A 27,895-nucleotide genomic window follows, 5' to 3' on the forward strand; every position below is an offset into this window, starting at 1 on the left:
ATTTAATTGGCAAAAAATGAAATGTCATGGGCTACTATATAAGTCATTCAGCAAGGATTAAGTCAATCAAACAAATTTCTCTACAAAAAAAATGCCACCACGCTCAAATATTTAGAACTATTGATCTCTTCTATATAATGCTTAATTGCGTAGGGTGGTGTGAGGAAGAAGATAGGGAGGAAAGAAAAAAGAACGAAGGAGCGATAGCACTAATAATATTCGGAATATATTAGCATCGGTTGATATGGTTCAAGTTGTGACGGCCGGATGTTAAATAGTATTGAAAAACTTACTGCAGATTCAAGGAAACGGAAATATGAAGGCAAGAAGGAAGAAGGATGAAAAATTCATGCATCATTTACCTACGAATTAATGGATTGAGTTTGATTTTTTTTTATTTTTATTTTTATTTTTTTTTACGTTTTCATCTTTTTTCCACCTTCCCTACAGGAATAGTAAAGAAGTATAGAGCGCTTTATTTGGTTGTTGACCAACGGAAATCATAGGAAGAAAAAATGCAGAATTTACACAATTTTTTTTCTAAGTTGTACTTTAAACTTCATTTCTTCTTTCCATATGAAAAACTAGAAATTAAGCTCTTTGATAAGAATGGCAAAGAATTGAATGGGTGAATAACAAAAATAGCTATTTAGAGTTGGTATAATGTTTGTGGGGGGGGGGGGGGGGGAGTTCAGTGAATTACGTCATTAAAATATACTAGTAATGAAAAAAAAATCATCGAAAATGTTAGTAATTTGTGACTACTCACCGTGTACGTAGATTTCAGGCCTTTTATTTTAGGTGTAAGTATGAATATATTCGCGCTGACATCTTTTCGATTTCGAAGTTCACAACTTATGTGACGTGGTCATAAGGAAAGTGATGTGACATGTCTGATAGAGTAGAAAATTTTTTATTTTTTTTTTAAATTTTCATCCTAATCTTTCCGTTTATTTTATCTTATAGAGTTCCTAACTCACACCTTTATCTCCGTAATTTTTATTCTTAATGATATTCATAACTCTCAATTCCTTAATTTCATGTCCATAACCTCTAAGAAATTGATGTATAAATTTATGATTAATCTTGAGAGAAAAGATCATACTCAGAAAATGACTCAATTTGATTCGGTCTAAAATCACTTATTCTTGAGTAAGACACTTTTCTCACATGAACTTCGACCTAACAAATATCAGATCTTGCGCGAAGTTGCTGATTTTAATGATTTTTTTTTTTTTAAATCTGATTATACTGTGAATTTTTTGGGGTAAATGTTGAAGAAGCATATCTGATGGAAGACAAAAAATTATCCAAGATATAAGTCAAACGGAAACATGATATATGCTATTTAAACTATATTCCATTTCATTAATCAAGATTGTTCGATTTGAAGCTATAAGTTCATGCACCTATTTAGTTTCTTAGATATCGAATGCAATGGAGATTTTATAGTAAAAATAATTATTAGATAAATACCAATTCACCATTTAGAGATATGAATATGTTTTGAAGTAGCTAAACTATATATTGGTTAAGACTTAAAAGTTGCTTCCCAGTTGAATATTAAGACTTAGAGGTGCTTTCTCTACATGTTGCATTTATTAAAAAAAGAAAATTAAAAAAAAAAAAACAGAATTGTTCTCCTTCGCTGCAAAGAAGTAAGAAACATTTTTGTTTGCGCGAAGAAAGTTTAAAATACGTAATAAATAAGCAATTATGGGAGAATGAAAAATGTTTGATGCCATAAAAGATCAAAAATGATTTTTTAGCATCTAATAAATAATATTATACCAGAAAAGGAGAATCTAGATAGCTATGTTTAAAGAATTTTGAGTTCTTTAAAATAAGGCACATACAAAAAATAATGTTCATAAAAAATAGGATGATTAATTACTTATAGTAAATGATATTTATAATTAATAACGGTAAATAATACTCCGATATAATAATAAATACCGTAACTTTTATGGTGGAATAGGTAAAGTAAGTAGGTGTATTAGAATAACTATAGTGCAAGAGGAACGTTAAGTAGGTATATTTAAAGATTTTGTGTTATTTAAAATAAGGTAATGCAAAACATATTGTGCAAATATTAATCATTGCACTGTTTATTTGTTGTTGTGTATTTAGAGACTTTTCGAATTTCTAATATAAGCTACAGATAAATTGATGTCGCAATCAAATTTCAACGACCAAAAGTGGGAGGCTTTTATTTAGATATATTTTTCTGGTTTTTATATATTTATTTGTGAAACTTTTTCATATATGTGTGTTGTGTAAGTTTTTGAGATTATTAAAAAAAATTCTTTTATATCTAGACTAATTTAAAAGAAAATTGTTTCGTGATTTTTTTAATCTCTAACTGCGCGAAGAGCGGATAAGTTGACTAGTCATCAAATACAACCACATACATGGATTATTTTAGAGAGTTGCTTATATACAATCAAATTACAGTTGGGCCAATCCTTAATCGGTATAGTTTGGGCCACTTTTGTGAGGATGATGAACAGAAACAAAATTTTGAAAAAAGATTTTTTTTTTGCACGGATTGTCCTTCATTTGTGGTGGTCTTTAATTTTTGTCCTTTAAATTGGTGGCCTTTAATTTTTGTCCTTCGCCTAATATTCTGAGGTTCTGGGTTTGAACCTCAACTCAGAAAAACAGAAAAAAAAAAAAAAAAAAAAAAAAAAAAGAATTTTCGCAAGGCAGATGTTTGGATATGCAAGGTAGAATTTTTCAAAATTCTGCCCATGCAAAACTCTACCTTGTGAATCCAAACTCCACTTTGCGATTTTTTTTTTTTAATTTTTGACTGAGCGGGAGTTCGAACCCGAAATCAAGAGATTTTTAGTGAAGAGAAAAAATTAAATACCACCAATTTGAGGGGAAAAAATTAAAGACCACCCCCAGCGAAGGACAATCCTGCAAATTGCCCAAAAAAGAAAAGGATAACAATCATTTTTTGAGCGAATTGTCCTTCCAAGGCACTGGTCTTTAATTTTAATCCCTCAAATTGTTGGTCTTTAATTTTTGCCCTTCGACTAAAAATCATGGATTCCGGATTCTAACCCCCGCTCAGTAAAAAATTTAAAAGAAAAAATCACAAGGCAGAGTTTTGGATTCAAAACTCTACCTTACGGGAGAGTTGAAGGCAAACTCTATCTTAAGGTAGAATACTCTGCCTTATAAGGTAGAGTTTTCATGCAAATTCTTCCTTAAGGTACAGGTTGCTATCTTAAGGCAAACTCTATGTTATAAGGTGGCAAACTCTGCCTTAAGGTATATTTTTGCCTGCCTTAAAATAGAGTTTTACAGGCAAATTCTGCATTGCGAAATTCAAACTTTGTCTTGCAAAAAAAATTTTAATTTTTGAATGAATGGGGTTCGAACCCGAACCCATGAATTTTTAGGCAACGAGCAAACATTAAAAACCAGCCAATTAAGGGGCAATATTAAAGACCACCCCCGAATAAGGGAAATCGTGCAAATTGCCCAATAAAAATCAAAATTTTGTGGCAACCACGACTTGCTTTATTTGAGAGAGTTATTGCCTTAATACAAAGTGTGAAAACAATTTTAAACCAAGATATAATCATGCAACAAAATTAAACTTATGTGACCAGCAATACCGAAGAACTCTCTAATAATTACTTTGATTTTACTGAAAAGGGCCAAAAATACCCTCATCCTATGGGAAATGGTTCTTAAATACCCTTCATTCACCTTTTGGTCTAAAAATATCCCTAACCTATTTTTTTGACTCAAAAATACCCTCAAACTAACTGACGGTTATTTACAATATAAACCAGCCACATCTCATAACATGATTCGCCATTAAATAAAAAATTAAACCCATCCAATTATTAAATCCAAACCCGCCCGCCCCTAACAATTTGACCCCTTTCTTTAAACCCAACCCCACCCCTAGTTACTTCCATTCTAAAAAGGCCAAACCCATCGGTAGACATCTGTGGTCGTCCACTTCTTTCACTTGAGCACCTAAAGTGGACCTTGTTTCATTTAGACACCTCAGGTGGGCAATACTTGTTCCAGTTAGACAATTTTTGCACCGTTGGCATGTCGCGTGTTATCAGTCAAAAAAACGCGCGTGTAACGTTTTTTTAACCCTATGTAGCAGCCAACGGTATTATTACTTCCCTTTTTATATATATCATCTTCTCCACTTCAAAATAAAATCCAATTTAGCCCTAATTTTAGCCCCTTTTCACGATCAATTTTTTCCTTCAAATTCAAGCTAATATTTTATGCTTCTTGCTATTATTTTCTGCTTCTTCTCGTTCGTTCTTCAATTGTTGTTACTATTATGTCGAGCTTATCCGACTCTTTCATGGAGTTTTTTGATGAACATGCCCGATATTGTAGATGTGGTAATGAAGCATTATTGAAGACTTCTTGGACCCAATTAAACACAGGTCGCAGATTTTTATGTTGTAAAATACCAAAGGTAAACTTATATCTTCATTCATTCCTTATTTAATTATTTATTAGATGATTAATTGTTGGGTTGAAAATTGATTTTGTAGAAAATGGGTGGTTGTGATTATTTCTTTTGGATTGAAGATAGGCACCTTGCGCAAGCAAATAAGGTGATGTGGGGTTTGTTGAAGAAAGTGAAGGCTTTTGAGGAGAAAAGAATTCGAGCAAGAAATATGCTCATTGTTGCTGGTTTTGTGATGCTCGGGATATGGAAAATCAAGCCAAATTGTTAGATGGAGCAATACAATATGTGCTCCTTAAGTACTTGCCTTTTGCTAAGTTGTGTAGTTTTGTTAGGATTGTTGGAATGTAATTTGGTTACTGCATTGTTGTGACAATTTTGTATTTTGGCATGACTGAACTTTGGCCTACAATCACTCATGTAAACCAGCATTTTGAATGAAATGAAATGAAATGTTGTTTTGTCTATACTATATTTGCCAACAATGCTCTGTTTTGAGCTCACACAGTTGCATAAAAACCTGACCTGCTTCCAATAAGTTTATGCTACATATTATTGCCAACAACAGGTAGGTCAACATTATTCAACACCAACAGCAGCTATAATTACATTAGCAGAACTGTTTAAACACCAACAACAGGTATATAATGGGCACAAAGTAACCCCAAATAGTAGCTAATATATTAACATGCTCAAGAATGAGCTCAAAGTTAGCATACAAGTAGCCAAAAGCAAACATTAAAATACTGCAAATTGTTTACTGCTACATACAGGTAGCAGATTGCCAAAATAACCATCCAAAAAGAGAAATTGTTTGGTTCCATATTACATTGCCAATTAAGTACTACATTCTATCCTAATACTGCCAATTCTTCTTCTTCTTCTTGTTTGCCATATGCTTCAATTGGGGGCCAGTGACAGCTTCCTTGTTTTTCCATCTCAATCCTCTAGCTTTATAGCCAAGGTCTATGCCTGTTGGACTTGTATCCTTGTAAGCTGAACCAGTTTCTAGAATCCTTTGGCTTGATGTTCCTAGCTGCATTTTAGCAGAAAAATGAAGCATAGTCAGTTTTGTTACATGTAGTTGTGTTTTAGAGACCAACGTTAGAATTCACTTACATTTAGTATTTGAGTTCCACTTGTACTTGTGTATATGCCAAATCCAACATCAGCTGCTTCTTGTGTCCCCTACTTGCAGGTTCCTCTCCAGTTGCAACCTTAGCTCTCTTCTGTCCAGCAACTTGTTTTCTTCTAGGAGGTAGTTGACTTGTTATTCCTCTTGTAATAGAAATACTTGTATCTATAGGTGGGGCTAGCTGGCTTGAGCTTCTAACTCTTTTTGATTGATTCACCCTCCTAACTCTAGTTGTATCATCACAAACTGCTGCTGAAGGTGTAGGTTGGCTTAAGCTTGTAGGTGCAGTTTGGCTAGGTGCTTATGCAGGGTCTTGTAAACTTTGGTTAGGTGCTTCTGCACCTGGCACAACCTGCATATTTAAAGGCAGTAGCCAACTTAAAAACCCAAAATACATGATAAACAAGTTAACCAACTCAAAGAAAATTATTTTACCTTGCAATAATTCTTGTTATGTCCTTGTTGATGACATTTTGAACAAGTTATCCCCCCCCCCCCCTTTTCTAGACACCTTTCCATACCTCATCTTTATTGGTTGGATGAAATGACTATATGCCTTTAAGAATGTATTCTTCCTATAACAATGCCCCACAAAGTGTTCAGGCTCTAGTTCTATGTGGTAGTATGCACCAACAGCATGCTGGTATGGAATTCCCCTCAGTTGCCAAGTTCTACAACTACAACTCTTAGTACTCATGTTAACTGTATGCCTATACTCACCCTCTCCAATCTCAAATCCAACATCAGCATTCCAAAGGACCTTGCAACCCCTAGCCATTTCCTTATTATCCTCTAAGGTAAGTCTAGCCATAGGTGAAATCTCAGATATCCAAGTGTTGGCAAACTTAATCATATCACATTGTCTAGTCATTATCTTTCTCCTAATTTCCTCCAACATGGTTATAATTAATTTGTGTCTCAAGACAAGATCCATGAATTGAAGGTCTCACACATATTATTTTCAACAACATCACACTTAGAATGCTCTTTAAAGTATGCCCTCACCCATGATTTTTCTGGATAATGCAATAAATCAGCACAAATATCATTACCAAGTTTGCTCATTTTATCAAGCTCTGACCTGAACTTCACTTCAAAACTGGCCTTAGAACATCTCCAAAATCGTTTTCTTCTCTCTTCACCCTTTCATTCTTGATGCCAATTGGACCAGATGTGTCTTGCATATCTCCTATGCTCAGCATCGGGTAACAATTCTTCTACAGCAGCATGAAAACCCTTCAAAGAAAAGAAATTATTAAATAAACACTCAATAGTAAGAAACGGTAAGAAATTAAACAAGTTACTATGTACATTGTCACACCCCATTTTTACCCGCGGAGGTTAAAATTAGAAGTACGACGTATTGGAGATTCCCAGTTTTTGTTTGTGTTTTAAGGAGTCGCCACCTAATTATTTATGGTGAATTAGGACACCTAAAGTTTATTAAAGTTATTTTCTAAAGTTAGCTCTGTTTAAGTCTGCGAAACTTGAGATTCTAGGTAAGGGTTCAATTAGTCTAAAGGGAAGGTATTAGGCACCCTTGAAAACCCATTAACAATGGTTAACCGACCGGACTAAAATTTAGTTAGGCTAAGTGTAAATATAGTATTATAGAAAAAGAAAGTAGTTTTGTAAATATAGCTAAAATTACAGATAAGAATGTTGTTTAAAATAGGATTTGTAGAAGATAATAATTTGTATAAAAGAATACTTCTAATGTTATTTTAAACGTTGTCAAGATTTTAAACGAAAGTATATAATAATGTTGTTTAAAATAATACTTGTAGACGAGATTCAATAAACGTGAACTTTGGATAAAAAGTTACATTGTATGAGTACTGCAATGTAGGAAAATCTATACTTATTTTTTGTAAATAGGACGCAAAAAGAAATAAGTTTTCTTTCTCTTTTGTTAGCTCTCTTTAATTAAAATATGCATGATTCTTGAAAATGTATTCACAAAATATATTTGAATTCACATTTACATCTATCGGAAAATATGTTGCATTACAACGTGAGTCTAGAAAATTGTTTGTAATTTGAACTATAGAACAAGAACGAATATAGAACATACATTTTAATTTTTTCTTTTGAAATATTATAAAGACGTAATTTTGAAAATCGATAGCAAGAAAACAAGCGAATCTTATGGGATTGATTGATCGTCCTTAAATTAATTACCCATTATTAAACTAAGCCCCACTAATTTGCTAAATTCATGTAAGTTAGAAAAATAAAATAAGGTAAGATGTTAGTCATACAAAACAAATAAAAATACACAAAATAAAATAAGGAAGAGGGTAAAAAGGGTAAATGGGTTTGGCCCATTTATTAAGGCCCAGCTGAACTGTTCACGTTTATTGGGCTTAGGCCCAATAAATTTTCTCTATATTGCTGCTGTGGGCTGTCTTGTCTATTGGGCTTTGGCCCAGATTTTGTTTTCTTGTTTGGCTGCGGATTGGGATGATAGGGAGAGAATTTCATGTTGGGCTTTTAGCCCGAAGCCGAATGCGGGAGATGACGAGTCGTTTGGACTCGTATGCGAGATATCATGCAAAAAAAATGAAAGGAAAAGGATTAGTATCTACTCAACGGATAAGATTAAACATGAAAAATATATAAAAAAAAAAAAAAAAAAAACAAATCAGTAGATTATGTATATAATATGTATATTCAAAGTGTATCTCATGTATACATATCTATGAAGATGTATAGGCTAAAGTATACCTGTCATGTACACACATATATAATCGATACAAGTATACTTAGCATATAAAGATGAGTAGATGCAGATATATAATATGCTCAACAAAGCACAATATGAGTTGCATGAGAGTGTAGAATGTGAAAACAGATGGTGCCGACAATGAGAAAAACAATTTTGTTCCAGTTTGGTGAAAATTCATGATCCCAGAATGTCAATGAGAATCGCATTGTGTACAGAAAGAGAAGACGTTAATATGCGTTCAAATTATATGGGGGCAGCAACATATATCAAACAGGATGGCTATTTTAAACATAGGTATAGCAGGGATTATGTTCAAGACATGTTTATTTTCACATAAACATGTTAATCAGACTAAAAATGGAACTAGGCCTGATACATGGTTGCTAATAGGATTGTTCGTAGAACAGAAACCATAGACTAAATCAAATCAGTAAACAATACCGACATATCATACAACCGTTTCATCGTATCTAAACCGAGCGGATTATATTTATACCCGGGGCATATTATTTGAACAAACAGAGTAAAAGAGAGACAATACCGATCTGTCTTAACCTTATACACGGTATACCTAAGATATACACACCAAGGTGTGTATATAAGAGGTATATCGCATGTATACCCATGGTATATCCTATGTATATTCGACTCTAAATATGTTTTAAATCCTGAAACTCAGTCTAAACATCCAAGCTACAGTATATGTCTTTCAAATTTGTCTATTAGCAATTGTTATTCTATCCTAACAGCTCCCAAGCGTCAAACAAACAATGTGACGACAAAGAAACTACATAACTAGCAAAATAGCAGAATCAACTAAAATTTAACTCAAGCAGGAACCAAAGGCTAGAAGCGATAAATGTATCGAGGTTTACCTTTTGTGTGTGCAGTGAACTGAGCGTCGAAGCCTCGAATCTACCCTCTCGTATGGACAGATTCAAAGCTCGAATCGAAAGTTAAAATGTCTTTGTTGTAATTAAAGTTCTTTTGCCGAGCAGCGACGAAAGTTAATTGAATTGTGAAAACTTAATTTTTTGTCACAAATCTTATGTTTTCAACAAAAGGTGTTTTTTTTTTTTTTTTTTGATTTTAAACAAAATCAGGACCAGGATAAAAGAAACTTGAGGCTCGGTGACAAAATACTCCGTATACAATAATCTCCCCAATCAGTGTTCAATCCCTCCTTTCGGTTGAATTTCAAGAAATGTTTCCCAAAAATAATAATAATAATGAAGGCTGTTCTTTTTCTGGGGAAATTGAAGGCGATTAAAACCTGTGTTTGTAGGGGGATTTTTGGGAATTTCAGATCGTGTTCAATCTGTTTTGAGGGGGGATTTTTCGGTCTGTTTTTTCTCTTTTCTTTCGCCACTGCCCGATCTTGTTTTGTTAGGTTTTTTTTTTGCTCATCCCAATCCCTCCCCCAAAGAAGGTAGAAACGTCCTCTTTTTATGGGGAAATTTGAGGAGAGAGAGGAGCGGGTGAGGAGCAGAAAGAGAGACGTTGGGGAGGCAAACGGTAGTGGTGGTCATGATGAAAAGGAAAAAGAGAAAGAGAGGTAGGGTAGAGGAGCATGAGTGGAATGCATAAAAATAAAAAGAAGAAGCGTGCATTAAAAAAAAGAAGCGTGCGCAGAAAAAAATAAAAAAAGGAAGAATGGAATTCAGACGAATATGCAAATGCAAAGTTTTTTTTTTCCTTTTTTCTTCTTTCTTTCTTTTGGGGTAGATAGCTATTATCAAGAATTTACCCCTTGTAAAATAATATTTTGATGAAATAAAAATTATAATACGTTGTTTTAAAATACGAGCTTCAAAATGAGTCCAACATTGATATACTTCCGAGCAATTGCTTATGAGGTGAAAATTGTTGATTCTTCCACCTCTATTTAATTATTCTTGGATTTCTAATTTAATAACTAGTACAATATATACTATGTGAAGATGATTAATAATTAATATGCAGAAAAATAAAGATTTCACAAAGTGGTGTCTTGTAATTAATTTAACGATTCCAAACCCGAAAATGAAACGATGACGAACATTTAAAATTTGTGATAAAGTAATGCTCATAATGTTGAAAATAAAAGTAGTGATATTAATAGTAGTGGCAATAAAATATTGTGAAAAATAAAGTGTTTAGCTTGTCATAAAATTTAGAAGCCCGGGTAAATTAAATAAAGGAGGGACAAAATTGGGTGTCAACAGATGCCCCTCTTCGACCGGAGGTGATGTAAGAATCTTCGGGCGAAGAAGTTGACGTAATAGCCAATTTTGTTTGGACCGACGAATATGAGTTTGTAAGAAAGTACGGTGTAGGAAAATTGATGGAAACTATTATGGGGACCGAAGGAATTATGGAAAATTATGGCCGAATCTCAGTTTCGAGTTGCCTACATATCTCGGGCTGCTCGAGAATCAGGCCATGTGTAGTTCGAAAGTTTTTGAGGATTCGTAATCTTGTGGGGATTGTAGACAGGTGACGCGAACGTTCAAGAATGTAACATATGCTTGTAGCCTCCTAATTATAAATGTGGCGGGCAATACACCCTTGAGTAGGACTCTACTAAGCACGATGTGTATTCTTCAAAGATGCCCCAGTGTTGAGTTATGGAGACACTGGGGGTGTAGAAAGGAATATGAGATTGTAGAAAGAGTTGATTGAAATACAGTTTTGGTGGGGAATATGAAAGAGAAATTGACCTATGTATCACGTGTTTGTGGACATAGGCGGAATTGAGTTCGAGAGTAGATTCGTGACCTTTGCTTGTGAGTTTGGTAATCCTCTTCAGCAAATTTGCCCCAGTTCACTGCGTAAGATAAAGTTCCACGTTATGTTGTGTCCCTGCAGGTTGTATTTTCTACCAAAACTGAAATTCATGTCAAAATTAGTAATAAAGTTGAAAGTGTAAAATCATAAAGAGTGTAAATGATCGTAATATGATATGGGCGAATGAAAAATGAAGCCGTGTGGCCAATGTTTCTCTGGTTGTCTTCAGGGACTTGAATGAATGCGTGATGTGTATGCTGAGGATGTGACAATATCTCTAGTTGCATTTGAAGATGATAGTGATAAGGTCTCCGGCTGTCTTCCGGGACTCGACGATAAATGATATCTGCGAAATTTAAGGTAAATTCGTTAAAGTAGGTAAAGTAGATGATGAAATAAAGAAATGAAGTAAGGAGTAAAGTAGGCGTGTAGCCGCTTGGCTTATGCAGGTGAGGCCGCGTAGCCATGTGATGTCTCCGATGGTTGTCGGGACTCAATGATATGATATCTCCGGTTGTCTTCGGAGATTTGATGAAAGTTCCTGTAAAGTCCGGGGCAAAGTCGTCGAGTGGATGATGTCTCCGGTTGTCTTCGGAGGCTTCAATGATAATTCCATGGGATGTCTCTGGTTGTCTTCAGAGATTTGATGATGATTCCCGTAAAGTCCAGGATAAAGTTGTAAAGTGGATGATGTCTCCGGTTGTCTTCGGAGGCTCCAATGATAATTCCTGTAAAGTTCAGGGTAAAGTCGTTAAAGTTGGTAAAGTGAATGATAAAGTAGAGAGTAAAGTCATAGTGTAGCCGTCTGGCTTATGCATATGAGGCTGTATAGCCGAATGATGCCCCCGGTTGTCTTCGGAGACTTGATGATATGACATCTCCAGTTGTCTTCGGAGATTTGATAATGATTCCCGTAAAGTCCAGGGTAAAGTTGTTAAAGTTGATGATGTCTCCGGTTGTCTTCAGAGACTCGAATGAACATCTCCGGTTGTCTTCAGAGATTTGATGATGTGTCTCCGGTTGTCTTCGGAGATTTGATGATGTGTCTCCGGTTGTCTTCGGGGACTTGACAATAATTCCTGCAAAAAAATGATTAAAGCTGGTAAAGTATATGATAAAATAATTGATAAAGTACGGAGTAAAGTGATGGAATAGCCGTCTGGCTCATGATGTTGATGGTATCGTGACAGGCCAAATTCAGGACCCGTAATCCTGATTTAATTCGCCTTCAACCTCGTCAACCTACAAAACAGGTGTATAAAGTTATAAAATTATTTTGATAAAAATAAATTAAAAGATAAGGTTGGAAGTAAATCCGGATGGCTCTTGAGGTGAGGCACAATGGCCCTGATTGATAGACTTGACTGTTGATCTTGTGATTTTAAGTTCCTGCACTCAAAGAAAAATTCTTAGTTTGGGAGGGGGAAGTTGATTCGTGTTGACTCGAAGCTTGGCTTTGTTGGCGCTCCATTCATCCTGTTTGTTTGGATCTTGTGACCTCTGTTTAAGCCTCGGTAGATGAACAGTAGTGAAAGTATTGAAAGAAAGTTTTCCATTTGAAAAATATATACGTGAGTGTAAGCATGCAAGTTGTAAAATATTCTGCCAACTTCGGATTGTGACACTTCTAAAGTAATTGGTTCATAATACTTATTGTCTGGTAGCCTTAATCTTGTCGATGCACAACTGTTCTTTCGTCTATATTTTTCCAAAATATGCCCCAGTTTTGGGTTCAGAAAAGCATGCTAAATTTATGATGCGGTGCGACCGAACCTTGTATAGGTTGCCTACGGATCCCTCCAAGGAATCAGGTCAGAACGTAGTTCGTAAAATACATAAAGTGGTCTGAAGTTTTCTAATAAAGGGACCGAACCCGACGTGGATTGCCTACGTATCCCACCAAGGGAATCAGGTCAGCGTAGTTCTGTTATATAAATGGTAAAAGATTTGTTGGATTTTATCTAGGTGTGACGGATCTATATGTTGATAGTGTACGAATCCCGCCAAGGGAATCAGGCCCTGTGTGGTTTTCTTTGATTTTTCTGTTATAGCGTAACCGAACCTTATGTGGGCTGCCTACGTATCCCCCATGGGAATCAGGTCAGCGTAGTTCGTACGGATAAGATATTTTTTGGTTTTTTTTTTTTTTTTTTTTTTTTTTTTTTTTTTGTTGTAAAGCAACCGAACCCTTTGTGGGCTGCCTACGTATCCCACCAAAGGAATCAGGTCAGCGTAGTTCGTATGCATGCCAATGGGAAAAATTCTAACCTAGTATGACCGAGTCCCTATGTGGGCTGCCTACGTATCCACCGAGGAATCAGGTCAAGCGTAGTTCGCACCTAAAGGAAAGGTTGCAAACTAGGTTGTCTAACCTAATGTCGTACTTTGATTTCTTCTTGAATTGCTAGCTTTTAGGCTTATGTTATCACCTATCGGCAATTTCAATTCTTGTGAGTGGAATCTTGTCTTGTCCCCCTAGTTTCTTTGTTACTCTCTCGGAATGTGTGTTGTCTATTCGTACATTTCATGTCACAATCGTAGAGTTGACAGTTTTGATAAATAAAGTAGAAAATAGATGATTAAGAAAAATCAGAAATGCATTCATAGTTTTGCAATTCAAGCTTCCACAAGGTGAAGCAAAACAAACAAAATTTTGAGTACGGTTCAAGCATCAATAAAAGAAAACAAGTTCACTACATGTTCATGCTACCAAGGCTCCCGACGGATCGAGGACGGAGTACAAGTCCAATTCTTCAGAGTCTTTCCTGGTTCGGCGCCCCATATTGTCAGTGCCTTGGTGTTGCGAGTAGTTGTATTGGATTGTTCCCACGAGAGCGACAAAGTTGTTGATCTGACTCTTTCCGCACTGGACTCCTCTAAATCTTGGCATTTCCGTGAGCAGGCAAAGGATTGTTGACCACATTGGGCTTAGCTTCAGCGAGCTGAATTACTCCTTCCTTAATCAGGGCTTCGATTTTGTTTTTAAGCCCATAGCAATCTTCAGTGGCGTGCCCAACAACTCCAGAGTGGTATGCGCAGCTTTTGGAACCATCAAACCATTTTGGGATAGGCTCGGGAATTTTTCCTTCAATCGGTTGTATTATGCCTGCTGCTTTCATTCTTTCGAACAATTGAGCCAAGGGTTCAGCGATCTGAGTGTAATTACGGGTGTTTTTGGTGTCAGGGTTTGGACGGGCTCTAGGTATAGTATGTGGTCGATTTTGGTAAGTTGGAGCTTGGTTGGGTTGATACGGGTGTGGGTTTTGATGCGGAGGCGCTCGGGGTTGGTAGTAGTTTGCTTGGGTGTTGTAAACGGGGTAAGGAGGTAGTAAAGCTTGGTAGGGTTCAGGGTAGTGGTAAGGGTGGAAAGTTTGTTGTGGGTGGTTAAAGTATGGAATGGCTTGGCTCGGCTCATGTCCTTGAGCATTCATGACTGCAGCGACATCTTCCTTCTTCTTTTTAATCCCGTTGATAGAACCAGATTGTATAGCTTTGTTCATTGCTTGTAAAGCAATAAGATCCTGAATTTTCCCCGATTTGATTCCTTCTTCCAGTGCTTCTCCCATTCGAACAACTTCTGTGAATTTTTGTCCCATCATACCTATCATTTTCTCGTAAAATATGCCAGCCTGGCATTCAATGAAGGTAGCAGTCATTTCCCTATCATTCATCGGAGGTTGAACCCTGGCTGCTTCTGACCTCCAACGTAACGCATATTCGCGGAACGTCTCAGTTGACTTCCTGGTTAACTTAGTCATGTAAACTCTATCTGGTGTGATATCGGTGTTAAAACTGAACCTGTCCATAAAGTCTTGCGCCATGTCACTCCAACCACGCCATTTACGGACATCCTGTTGTGTATACCAAGTAAGTGCTTCGCCAGATAAGCTTCTTATGAAGAGCTTCATCCTTATGCTCTGGTCTCTGCCCACTCCAACCAGTTTGTCACAATAAGCCCTTAAGTGTGTATGAGGGTCGCCTGTTCCATTGAATGTATCAAATTTTGGCGGTTTGTAGCCTACGGGTAAATCGACGTCAGGTTGGACACAGAGATCCTCATATTCTACACTCTTAGTTCCTCTAGCGACTTGAAGGTTCCTCATTGCTTCTTTGCGACTGTGGATTTCTTTTAGCAGTATGTTATCTGCCCCTGCCTTTGCATCCCTTTCCATTTCTTCGTATTGATCTACCTCGGGTTGGAACCTGACCGTTACTGGGTTGGTAAAGGTTTGTGTTTCTGTGGCATATACCGGAGGAACATATTGTGCATTTGGGGTGACAAAGTGTGCCCCGTGCATATGCTGGGTTGGATAAGTCTGGACGATGGGGGTGTTTTGGACAAGAGGTGGTGTGTTATAATTGGTGTTTATAGGTGGTTGATTTGGTGGATTTAGAGAAGTGATCGTGGGTAGTGGATTAGTGTTGGTGGGTAAAGGAACATAGGGAGTATGAACTAGCGATTGACTTGGTGGGTTGACGGGTGGTGGATTATGAGTAGCATAGGTAGTGTAGGTGGGTGGTTGATTTTGTGGAGGAGTATAGCTAGTGTAAGTGGTTGGTTGACTTTGTGGGGGAGTATAGACGGATGTTGGATTTGGTGGATTTGCGGGGGTGATCGGAGGCAAGTTGTTGTTAGTATGTGCATTGTTTTGGGGAGGAAAATGCTCAGGAACTGGGGATTCGAGTGATGGGAAACGAGGTGGTTCTGGTGCAGTATTGCTAGGTTCAGAAGGTGAATTTTGGAGTGTGATGGATAAATTGGTCAAGTCCCTAACCCGATTTAGTTCTCCACGTAGATTCTCAATTTCTTGAGTCAGGCGGGCGATATGTTCGTCCCGTTGAATAGCAGTTCCATGTTCGGAAGTTTCAGGCGGATCGCTAGCGATCACGAGGTTTTCTACACCAGTTGGAACATATGCGGCCGGATCAGACATAGTAATTTCATTTCCTTGGACAGCCCAACTACGTTCAGGTAACGATGACGTCTTTGACCTCGTGATGTAAGGATGGTCGGCCATCGAGCGTCAACACGAATCAACTCTCTGTTCGGGAATAAGATAAAATAGACATACAGTATAAACGATGTTAATCTCATGAACATATCTAGGTAAAGTCATGGTCACGTAAAGTCGAGTAAGGCATGTAGCGAATAATTTATCAAGTAGAGTCAAACAAGTTGTCAAACAAATGTAAACGATTATATCAAAACAACTAGCACGTCCTAATATGCATGTGACCTCTTTGCGCCAGAGGTGGGCCTAACGTTGTTTAAAGGATAAAATGTGCCATAATATGTCATCCCGTTGCTTTGATTATTTAAACAAATTCTATTTCCCCAACAATAAAGTACAAAAGTAATGTAACGTTTATTACATGTCAAATGAATACAACATAAAGTGTTTCCTAATCTAAATGAAGTGAATACAATTTCCTATGTCTAAATCTCAGCCCCGTTTTTGTGATGTCATTGATCTTCGTCATTCATTGTACTCCAATGCAAATCCATACCTGTCATAGAAACGTTAATCATCCTTCCCTCCTAAAGTTTAATTAATTAAAGCAAATAGTCAATATTTAGGCACAGTTATCCTTCAAACATGCACATAAAGTATGATTGGTGTCACTTGGGGTTGTGAACCCGCTTGGACGTTTGGGTAAAGTCATCTAATGGATTTAATGCACCAAGGGTATTAAACCTCCTAGGTCATGAAATGTATGCTCTTAATAAAGGGTGTTGGTTTAGCTCTATCTTAGGCTGACTAAGAGTTGGCTTCCTATGACACAAGGTTCTCCCAAGCGGACAACTTGGGAGTGGAAAGTCCGTGGCCGTCGACTGCACCGCTGATCGACTAAATCCACAAGATCAATCCAACTAAAGGGGTAATTTAGTAGTGAATGGGCGCGAACCGCGAAGCCGTTTTAAGTGTGTGAATATGTGTGAGTTTTCCAGAAGTGGAGGAAATATGAACGGAATGACAGTTTATCAAAGCAGTAACACATAAACAGTTTATATCAAACAAACAGTTTATATCAAGCAAACAATTAATAGCATGTAAAAACAGTTAACAAACAAATAAAGTAATCAAAATAAGCACACAAAACCTAAGTGATTCCCCAGCAGAGTCGCCAAGCTATCACACCCCATTTTTACCCGCGGAGGTTAAAATTAGAAGTACGACGTATTGGAGATTCCCAGTTTTTGTTTGTGTTTTAAGAAGTCGCCACCTAATTATTTATGGTGAATTAGGACACCTAAAGTTTATTAAAGTTATTTTCTAAAGTTAGCTCTGTTTAAGTCTGCGAAACTTGAGATTCTAGGTAAGGGTTCAATTAGTCTAAAGGGAAGGTATTAGGCACCCTTGAAGACCCATTAACAATGGTTAACCGACCGGACTAAAATTTAGTTAGGCTAAGTGTAAATATAGTATTATAGAAAAAGAAAGTAGTTTTGTAAATATAGCTAAAATTACAGATAAGAATGTTGTTTAAAATAGGATTTGTAGAAGATAATAATTTGTATAAAAGAATACTTCTAATGTTATTTTAAACGTTGTCAAGATTTTAAACGAAAGTATATAATAATGTTGTTTAAAATAATACTTGTAGACGAGATTCAATAAACGTGAACTTTGGATAAAAAGTTACATTGTATGAGTACTGCAATGTAGGAAAATCTATACTTATTTTTTGTAAATAGGACGCAAAAAGAAATAAGTTTTCTTTCTCTTTTGTTAGCTCTCTTTAATTAAAATATGCATGATTCTTGAAAATGTATTCACAAAATATATTTGAATTCACATTTACATCTATCGGAAAATATGTTGCATTACAACGTGAGTCTAGAAAATTGTTTGTAATTTGAACTATAGAACAAGAACGAATATAGAACATACATTTTAATTTTTTCTTTTGAAATATTATAAAGACGTAATTTTGAAAATCGATAGCAAGAAAACAAGCGAATCTTATGGGATTGATTGATCGTCCTTAAATTAATTACCCATTATTAAACTAAGCCCCACTAATTTGCTAAATTCATGTAAGTTAGAAAAATAAAATAAGGTAAGATGTTAGTCATACAAAACAAATAAAAATACACAAAATAAAATAAGGAAGAGGGTAAAAAGGGTAAATGGGTTTGGCCCATTTATTAAGGCCCAGCTGAACTGTTCACGTTTATTGGGCTTAGGCCCAATAAATTTTCTCTATATTGCTGCTGTGGGCTGTCTTGTCTATTGGGCTTTGGCCCAGATTTTGTTTTCTTGTTTGGCTGCGGATTGGGATGATAGGGAGAGAATTTCATGTTGGGCTTTTAGCCCGAAGCCGAATGCGGGAGATGACGAGTCGTTTGGACTCGTATGCGAGATATCATGCAAAAAAAATGAAAGGAAAAGGATTAGTATCTACTCAACGGATAAGATTAAACATGAAAAATATATAAAAAAAAAAAAAAAAAAAACAAATCAGTAGATTATGTATATAATATGTATATTCAAAGTGTATCTCATGTATACATATCTATGAAGATGTATAGGCTAAAGTATACCTGTCATGTACACACATATATAATCGATACAAGTATACTTAGCATATAAAGATGAGTAGATGCAGATATATAATATGCTCAACAAAGCACAATATGAGTTGCATGAGAGTGTAGAATGTGAAAACAGATGGTGCCGACAATGAGAAAAACAATTTTGTTCCAGTTTGGTGAAAATTCATGATCCCAGAATGTCAATGAGAATCGCATTGTGTACAGAAAGAGAAGACGTTAATATGCGTTCAAATTATATGGGGGCAGCAACATATATCAAACAGGATGGCTATTTTAAACATAGGTATAGCAGGGATTATGTTCAAGACATGTTTATTTTCACATAAACATGTTAATCAGACTAAAAATGGAACTAGGCCTGATACATGGTTGCTAATAGGATTGTTCGTAGAACAGAAACCATAGACTAAATCAAATCAGTAAACAATACCGACATATCATACAACCGTTTCATCGTATCTAAACCGAGCGGATTATATTTATACCCGGGGCATATTATTTGAACAAACAGAGTAAAAGAGAGACAATACCGATCTGTCTTAACCTTATACACGGTATACCTAAGATATACACACCAAGGTGTGTATATAAGAGGTATATCGCATGTATACCCACGGTATATCCTATGTATATTCGACTCTAAATATGTTTTAAATCCTGAAACTCAGTCTAAACATCCAAGCTACAGTATGTCTTTCAAATTTGTCTATTAGCAATTGTTATTCTATCCTAACAGCTCCCAAGCGTCAAACAAACAATGTGACGACAAAGAAACTACATAACTAGCAAAATAGCAGAATCAACTAAAATTTAACTCAAGCAGGAACCAAAGGCTAGAAGCGATAAATGTATCGAGGTTTACCTTTTGTGTGTGCAGTGAACTGAGCGTCGAAGCCTCGAATCTACCCTCTCGTATGGACAGATTCAAAGCTCGAATCGAAAGTTAAAATGTCTTTGTTGTAATTAAAGTTCTTTTGCCGAGCAGCGACGAAAGTTAATTGAATTGTGAAAACTTAATTTTTTGTCACAAATCTTATGTTTTCAACAAAAGGTGTTTTTTTTTTTTTTTTTTGATTTTAAACAAAATCAGGACCAGGATAAAAGAAACTTGAGGCTCGGTGACAAAATACTCCGTATACAATAATCTCCCCAATCAGTGTTCAATCCCTCCTTTCGGTTGAATTTCAAGAAATGTTTCCCAAAAAAAATAATAATAATGAAGGCTGTTCTTTTTCTGGTGAAATTGAAGGCGATTAAAACCTGTGTTTGTAGGGGGATTTTTGGGAATTTCAGATCGTGTTCAATCTGTTTTGAGGGGGGATTTTTCGGTCTGTTTTTTCTCTTTTCTTTCGCCACTGCCCGATCTTGTTTTGTTAGGTTTTTTTTTTTTGCTCATCCCAATCCCTCCCCCAAAGAAGGTAGAAACGTCCTCTTTTTATGGGGAAATTTGAGGAGAGAGAGGAGCGGGTGAGGAGCAGAAAGAGAGACGTTGGGGAGGCAAACGGTAGTGGTGGTCATGATGAAAAGGAAAAAGAGAAAGAGAGGTAGGGTAGAGGAGCATGAGTGGAATGCATAAAAATAAAAAGAAGAAGCGTGCATTAAAAAAAAAGAAGCGTGCGCAGTAAAAAAAAAAAAAGGAAGAATGGAATTCAGACGAATATGCAAATGCAAAGTTTTTTTTTTTTCCTTTTTTCTTCTTTCTTTCTTTTGGGGTAGATAGCTATTATCAAGAATTTACCCCTTGTAAAATAATATTTTGATGAAATAAAAATTATAATACGTTGTTTTAAAATACGAGCTTCAAAATGAGTCCAACATTGATATACTTCCGAGCAATTGCTTATGAGGTGAAAATTGTTGATTCTTCCACCTCTATTTAATTATTCTTCGATTTCTAATTTAATAACTAGTACAATATATACTATGTGAAGATGATTAATAATTAATATGCAGAAAAATAAAGATTTCACAAAGTGGTGTCTTGTAATTAATTTAACGATTCCAAACCCGAAAATGAAACGATGACGAACATTTAAAATTTGTGATAAAGTAATGCTCATAATGTTGAAAATAAAAGTAGTGATATTAATAGTAGTGGCAATAAAATATTGTGAAAAATAAAGTGTTTAGCTTGTCATAAAATTTAGAAGCCCGGGTAAATTAAATAAAGGAGGGACAAAATTGGGTGTCAACATACATTACCTTTTGCATGTCTGCCATCACAGTAAGACCATCTGCAGTACCCAACTGCAGATCCTCTTTCAAGTAATTAATGAAAAAACTCCAACTATGCTTAGTCTTTGAGTCAACAACTGCCCAGGCTATAGGAAACATCTGATTGTTTCCATTATTTCCAACTGCTACTAGCAGTTCACCTTTACAAGCACCATTTAGAAAACACCCATCAAAACCTATTATTCTCCTACAACCTTCCATCCACCCCTTTTTCAATGCATCCAAGCAAACATAGAAGTACACAAACAAATTCTTGCCTGGACAACTTTCTCTGTCCATCCTCACCCAAACAGAACTACCAGGATTTGTCTATTTTATCATATCAGCATAGTCACACAATCTTGCAAACTCTAAATTCCAATCACCCATAGACTCTCTTAGTATCTGCATTTTAGCTATGTAGCAAATTGTCCTACCAACATAAAGTCCTAACTTATCCCTGCACATGTCTTGTATTTCCCATATTCTCAAAGATGGCTGCTTAATTATTTCATCCTTAAATTTAACAGCAAGCCATTTAGTGTTGCACATTTTGTTCTTATTAGAAGTTGTACACTTGTGTACAGGATGGTAGCTCTTAATCATAAAGTCACTAGAATCTCTATCTGTTGTAGCATAACACAACTACTTGCACTGTTTGTTACTGTCACGACCCGGCTAGGGGCCGCGACGGGTACCCGTGCTAACCACCGAGCACCACTCGTTTTACTACTCCTTAGCCTCTTTATCAATCGATTATCCACTTCATAGTTAATTTATAAGAAAACCATTTTCATTTGGAAACAAAAGCATTGTATATACTTGAGCCCTATAGGCTAGCAAAATAATACATATACGTTCATACATACAAAATGACCCTTCCATGAGACCATACAACCCACATCGAGTATCTACGAGCCTCTATGAACTGACACATATACAACTGTACACAAAAGATTGTCATAGGCACCTCCGGAGCAATGGAGGGCTTTTAATCGGCTGGCAACTCTAGGAATCTGGAGCAACGTCTCCTCCCTACCTGCCTGTGGGCATGAACACAGCGTCCAAAGAAAAAGGACGTCAGTACGAACATTGTACTGAGTATGAGAGGCATAAACAATGAAGAAAGACAGTGATAATATAATGTGAACGTCAATATGAAACATCTGAATCTGAATGGCAATCATAAAAGGAGTATTGCATGTTGTCTTACTCATACTCATCATAATCTCATATATGCATAATATGCAAGCTGCCCGTCCATATCGGAACGGTGTGATAATCAATAACATTAGCCTGCGTCCAGGCCTCCCGCGTCCGGGGTACCATCTCATGCCGCCCACTAGTGGTGTCTGCCCATGCCAAAAGGTCATGGTGTATCCGTATAGCTGCCCGCCTTGGCGGTGACTGCCCGGCCAACTAGGCGCGGTGTAACATGACCATGACATGCTCATCAAAAATACTTGTAATAATATGCTTATTATAATATGCTTATCATAATACATGCATAAGACTCGAGATCAACTATACTCTATCGGGGTGACGTAAGGTCATGATTTCTCCGATTTCATTATGGAGCAATTATTGACATTCTGCCTCACCTTGAAGGAATTATAACATAAGGTGAGTGTAAGCAATAAATAACATCACTATCAATATGGCATCATCATATCATATCTCTTATCTTATATAGACATTTATGAATATAGGCTTCTAGCTTTCCGGAAAATAGGAACTCATGAAGAGGAAAAGAACTTATACTATAGGATTCATGCCATTGGAAAGAAAGGACTAGCCTCACATACCTTTGTCGTTTAGCTAAGCTATCGGTCTCTCGTTCACCTCCGATGTTACGTCGTCACCTTCATTAAAGAATGCGAGGTACATTAGCTTAATAACTATGAGAACGCGTCGTTATTTCTAGGAAAAATTGGGCAGCACTTCCTTTGTTTATACTACTTTTCCCATGTTCTATATCAACTCCCAACATTCCCAATGCTACTCACAATATCACAATCAACAATCATCATCTATGTGCATTTAGCAAAATCCACCATTTCTCTCCAATTTCATCACATTTATGGTTATAGGCTCGATATCGTATTTTCCCACGTATCACATTTATCTCAGGGTTTACAAGTCATTTATAATCTATTCATACTCACAACACCCTATAATCCATGATTCAATTCAACTACTAACCAAACATGACACTATTCACTTTTGAATGACCCATTTGCTATGCTTCTCTACAAGTCGAGTACCTTAACCTTCCAATATCTTTAAACAACATGTAATAGTCATGAAACTTACCTTGGATGATGGTTGGACAAGCCTTGAGTGGAGTTTTCCCTTCTAGCACCAAAACCCTACTTTCCCTCTTTGGATTTCCTTGAGGAAGATGAACCTTACTTGGGTTTCATACACTTTGATTCATGGATTTGATGTTGTTAATCTTGGTTTCCCTTGATTTTTCTTGTGGATGAATTTTTGGAGAGGGTTCCAGAGGTTTTAGGACTAAAATGGTGAAAAAAAATGAGTTAGAACGAAATTGGGTCTATATATAATTGTCCAGAAGATTCTGGACTGGCACAACATGCGACACTATGTGCGAGTCGCATGTCGAACATGCGAGTCGCATGTTGTGTCTCAGGTCATGCCAGTTGATCAACTCTCACTGGCACAACATACGACACTATGTGCGAGTCGCATGTCGAACATGCGAGTCGCATGTTGTGTCGCAGGTCATGCCAGAACGTGATGAACTATCTGCCGTAAAGTGGCCATAACTTTTGATCCCGATGTGCTGTAAAGGCCCACCACCTATGGTTGGAAAGATATTTCAATTATCTACAACTTTTATACTGTGGTGTTTTTCCCAAATTCCGACTTAAAAATGGAGGTTTGGTCCCTACAAACCAGATCCTCCGAAAGTGTTTCCTTAACTCGCCCTTTTTGGATGGCTTGTGCCTATATTTGGCTTGTGGGTACTTCATGAAACTCACTTGGATCCTAATTACCAACATAAGGGGCATTATAATTCTTCTCCTAAATATCTTTAAGACATCGCTAGTTCGATACTCGAAATTATCCTTCGCTAGTCGATCCACTGTGCGCGAACGAAAATTTTCCGGGTGTAACAGTTACCCTTACACTGAACCCTTACTTTACCAAGTTGATTAGGTCTTAACTCAAGACTAACTTTGTAATCTATTTTGCATAATCAGCCAATTTTCCTAAATACTTTTTCATTTTCAAAACCATACCAAGTTCAAAAATAGCAACTACACAAGTTGGATCATACCTGACCTTTGTGCTCTTCCTTCTTGCTGGTGGATCAACACCCCTTACAGCATCAGCATCTAACTCATCATCACTGTCATCACTACCACAATCTGAACTGTTAATATAATCCTCATCTCCACCTAATTTTCCCACATACCTACCAGACTTATTTCTACCAATATCTTCAAAGCCTCTATCAGCACCAGCTTCATCTAGTGGTATTGGGTTCCTTTTACTCCTCTTTTCAGCTCTATGGTTTCTCAATTCTTCATCAACATCTGAATCATCAAGATTTGGAAAATCTTATTCAGAACTACTAGCAACATCTGATTGATCCCCATTTGTTGCAGCCCCATTCAAAATTGTTTCACAATCATTCAGATCTGTTTCAGCACCATTCAGATCTGTTTCGCCCCCATTCAAATTTGTTTCACCCCCATTTAGATCTATTTCACCCCTATTTGGATCTGTTTTACCCACATTTGGAATTGGAAATGTTTCAGCCTCCTTTGTAAGTGTTTCAGCCTCCTTTGGAGGTGTTTCAGCCTCCTTTGGAAATGTTTCAGCCCCATCTGGAACACTTACATCAGTATTTATACCCCTCCCACCCACATGTGTTGCCCTAGCTTCATCGGTGCCAATTGGGTCATTAATACTGTCATTACCCTCTGGCCCTACCAACAAACCAATTGGTTGTGGCAACTTCTCCATCTCATCAATGCCATGGACCACAAATACATCAAACTCATCACCATGTTTTAAGTCATTCACAAGCCCTAGTAATTGTCTATCAGAAGTAAGTTGAACAAAGGCACTATCATCAACCTTTTTGCAGTAGAATCCAAGGACGTTTGTGTACCCAAGATCTTTAGTGTATGCTTCCAACTCAACAAGACTAAAATGTTCTTTATCGATAGCAACACCAAAGACCTCTAATTCCTCTTTGTACGTGGGACCCACTACAAGGTCTTCCACAACTGTACCCCCATGGTGAAAACAAGTAAGAATATAATCGTCCATTATATTCCCCAACACCCCACAACACATAAGCAACAAAGAAATACCCCAAAAAACCCGAAGTTTAACACTGAAATTCCCAAATAAACCCTAGTAAACAAATAAAGTGATAACAACCAGTTTCGTACCAAAAACACCCTAATTTAAACACAATATAGCATATAAACACGAGAAAAGTTCAGTAGAACCTTAAATTTCTCCAATGTCGCAAATGACGTTGAAACGAACAAAGTCGAAAGGGTCGATTTCCAGACTAAAACCTGCAAATAAATGAAAATAATACCTTATGAGTGATTATTAACTAAGAATTAAGTGAAAATGGAGAAGATATTGAACGAAATCGACGAAAATTTTACCTCGGTTTTCGTGGAAATTCGCCTGATCGTTTGCACCTGAAGTGTGTATATGGAAATGGGTAATTTTGAGCCCTAATTTGGTCTTTAGCTGATTTGCCCGCGTGTGCAATGATGTGGACAATTAAAATGAGTTGGCACATCATTAATTGAGTTGAAAAATGAGTTGGCACATCATTAATTGAGTTGACAAAATTTAAATGAGCTGGTACAATGTAATTGGTCACTTAATCCACGTAGGAGACGACTGATATACACTCGCTTGGGATTTAAAAATCTGTTGCAAAAATTGTCTAACTGGAACAGGTATTGTCCACCTGAGGTGTTTAAATGAAACAAGGTCCACTTTAGGTGCTCAAGTGAAAGAAGTGGACGACCACAAATGTCTACCGATGGGTTTGGCCTTCTAAAAACTACTGAAACTAGAAAGGGAAAAGCCACCATAACTGCAGTTAGATTTAAATGTGTAAAAGCCATAATCTCAGAAATAATAAACACAACACTTCCTGTTCTTCAAAATGCTGTACACTTCTCATGTTTCTTTCTACTTAACATCACCTTCACATTCTACTAATAAATCGTCTAAAAAGATACTACTAAATAAGATATTACTTCTCCTTTGTATTTCCACATAATCTCTGCTGTTTAATCACGTATTTCAAATTTCTAGTGCAATCGGGTTCAAAATCAGTCCAAAACTGGTCCAAAATCAGTGCAGTTCCGCCATTGTTGGAAGAATAAGATGGAGTGATTAGGGACGGAGTTGGGTTTAAAGAAACGGATCAAAGGCTTTGGATTTAATAATTGGATGGGTTTAATTTTTTATTTAATGGCGAATCATAATATGACACGTGGCTGCTTTAAACTATAAATAACCATCAGTTAGTTTGAGGGTATTTTTGAGCCAAAAAAATAGGTTAGGGGTATTTTTAAACCAAAATGTGGATGAAGGGTATTTATGAACCATTTCTCATAGGATGAGGGTATTTTTGGTCCTTTTCCGTTGATTTTATGAATCAATCACCAAGATAGTTAATAGTGTCTCCGTTTTATAACAAGTGGTGCTTTTAGTTTGGCACACCTCTTAAGAAAACTACACTCTTGAAAGTAAAAATTGTTTTTACTAACTTATCCTTAATCAAATGCCTTAAAAAAGAAGGAGATCTTTAATGGTTTTGAGTTATGTAAAACTCCATTGATTTAAATAAGGGTAAAATTAAAAGAAAAAAATAATGTCTTTTTTATCTTATGAAACACCACTTATTTTTACCGTAAAATAAAAAGATAAAAGTACCACTTATTTTGAAACGGAGGGAGTATTTGGTCACTCAAACCAAAGTCACACGAGGATGCACAAAAATAATACCATCTTTTAATAAATGGTGCAATTACAATCGTTTACATAATTCTCGTTTAGTTGTGCAATTCAAAATGTTAAAAAATATGTAAGGTGAAAATCACCTTACACTCTACACTCAGCGATTACGCCTAAATGATTGAGGAATATAGTCCAATACACAAACTAAATACAGCCCACTGGAACATGGTTACAAAGAGAAACCATGGGAGGCTGCTTGAAAATATGGAGAGTAATATTATTGAATTGAATCAAGATTCTTTTGGATAACCTTTCTAGAAATTTGAATAATTTTTTTTATTCCTCAGTCAAATTCTCCATTATTTCATCATTCTCAAAATAATTTCTTTCATCAAATGAGGGAATTTCTTGAATTTGTTTTTTCATGAGCTTGGTAAAATTTGTTTACACGATCGAATCTCTTAAAATAAAAAAGTTAATAAATATCAAATGAAACATGCCTTAGTAGTCTAAATAATATAATTCATTCATTTGAAACATCAAATTATATTGAACATGTAAGCATTTTTTAAATCACCAATCAATAAAATTAAAACTCATATTAAAGAAAATTACAAATTAGTAGTCTGAATAATATAATGCATTCATTTGAAACATCAAATTATATTGAACATGTAAGCATTTTTTAAATCACAAATCAATAAAATTAAAACTCATATTAAAGAAAATTACAAATTATATATATATATATATATATATATATATAATTTGTAATTTTCTTTAAGTGTCCAAGAGGGACTAACACAACAATAAATGCTTGTACCAAAAGCTATATAAATTGTACACTTTAACCAACTATTTTTTTTTATCCCATGTGGACATATGTCATAGTACTGAATATTAATTTTCTTGTCATGTATACACGTATACACTTCAATTTTAATTCTCCGATACATTTATTTCCTCCTTGCACTTTTATTTGTTCACTTTTGACTTTTCAATTTCTTTACGAATTAATAAATGAAGTACTCCCTCCATCCCATATTACTTGGCCACATTACT

General features: G+C 36.1%; 2 long non-coding RNA genes across 2 annotated transcripts; both read right to left on the bottom strand.

Moving 5' to 3' along the window:
• Window positions 1–5,114: 5,114 nt before the first annotated feature.
• On the bottom strand, window positions 5,115–10,271 carry LOC132606745 (uncharacterized). The gene is made up of 3 exons (XR_009570050.1): window positions 6,676–10,271; window positions 5,579–5,946; window positions 5,115–5,495 (listed from the first exon to the last, which is right to left on the bottom strand). It is a non-coding gene; the product is annotated as an uncharacterized LOC132606745 (long non-coding RNA).
• A 6,164-nt stretch (window positions 10,272–16,435) lies between these two features.
• LOC132606746 (uncharacterized) lies at window positions 16,436–20,503 on the bottom strand. Its single transcript, XR_009570051.1, has 2 exons — window positions 19,509–20,503; window positions 16,436–16,596 (listed from the first exon to the last, which is right to left on the bottom strand). It is a non-coding gene; the product is annotated as an uncharacterized LOC132606746 (long non-coding RNA).
• Between the last annotated feature and the right edge of the window lie 7,392 nt (window positions 20,504–27,895).

The sequence above is a fragment of the Lycium barbarum genome, chromosome 8 (assembly GCF_019175385.1).
Source record: "Lycium barbarum isolate Lr01 chromosome 8, ASM1917538v2, whole genome shotgun sequence".
In the NCBI taxonomy this organism is placed as follows: domain Eukaryota; kingdom Viridiplantae; phylum Streptophyta; class Magnoliopsida; order Solanales; family Solanaceae; genus Lycium; species Lycium barbarum.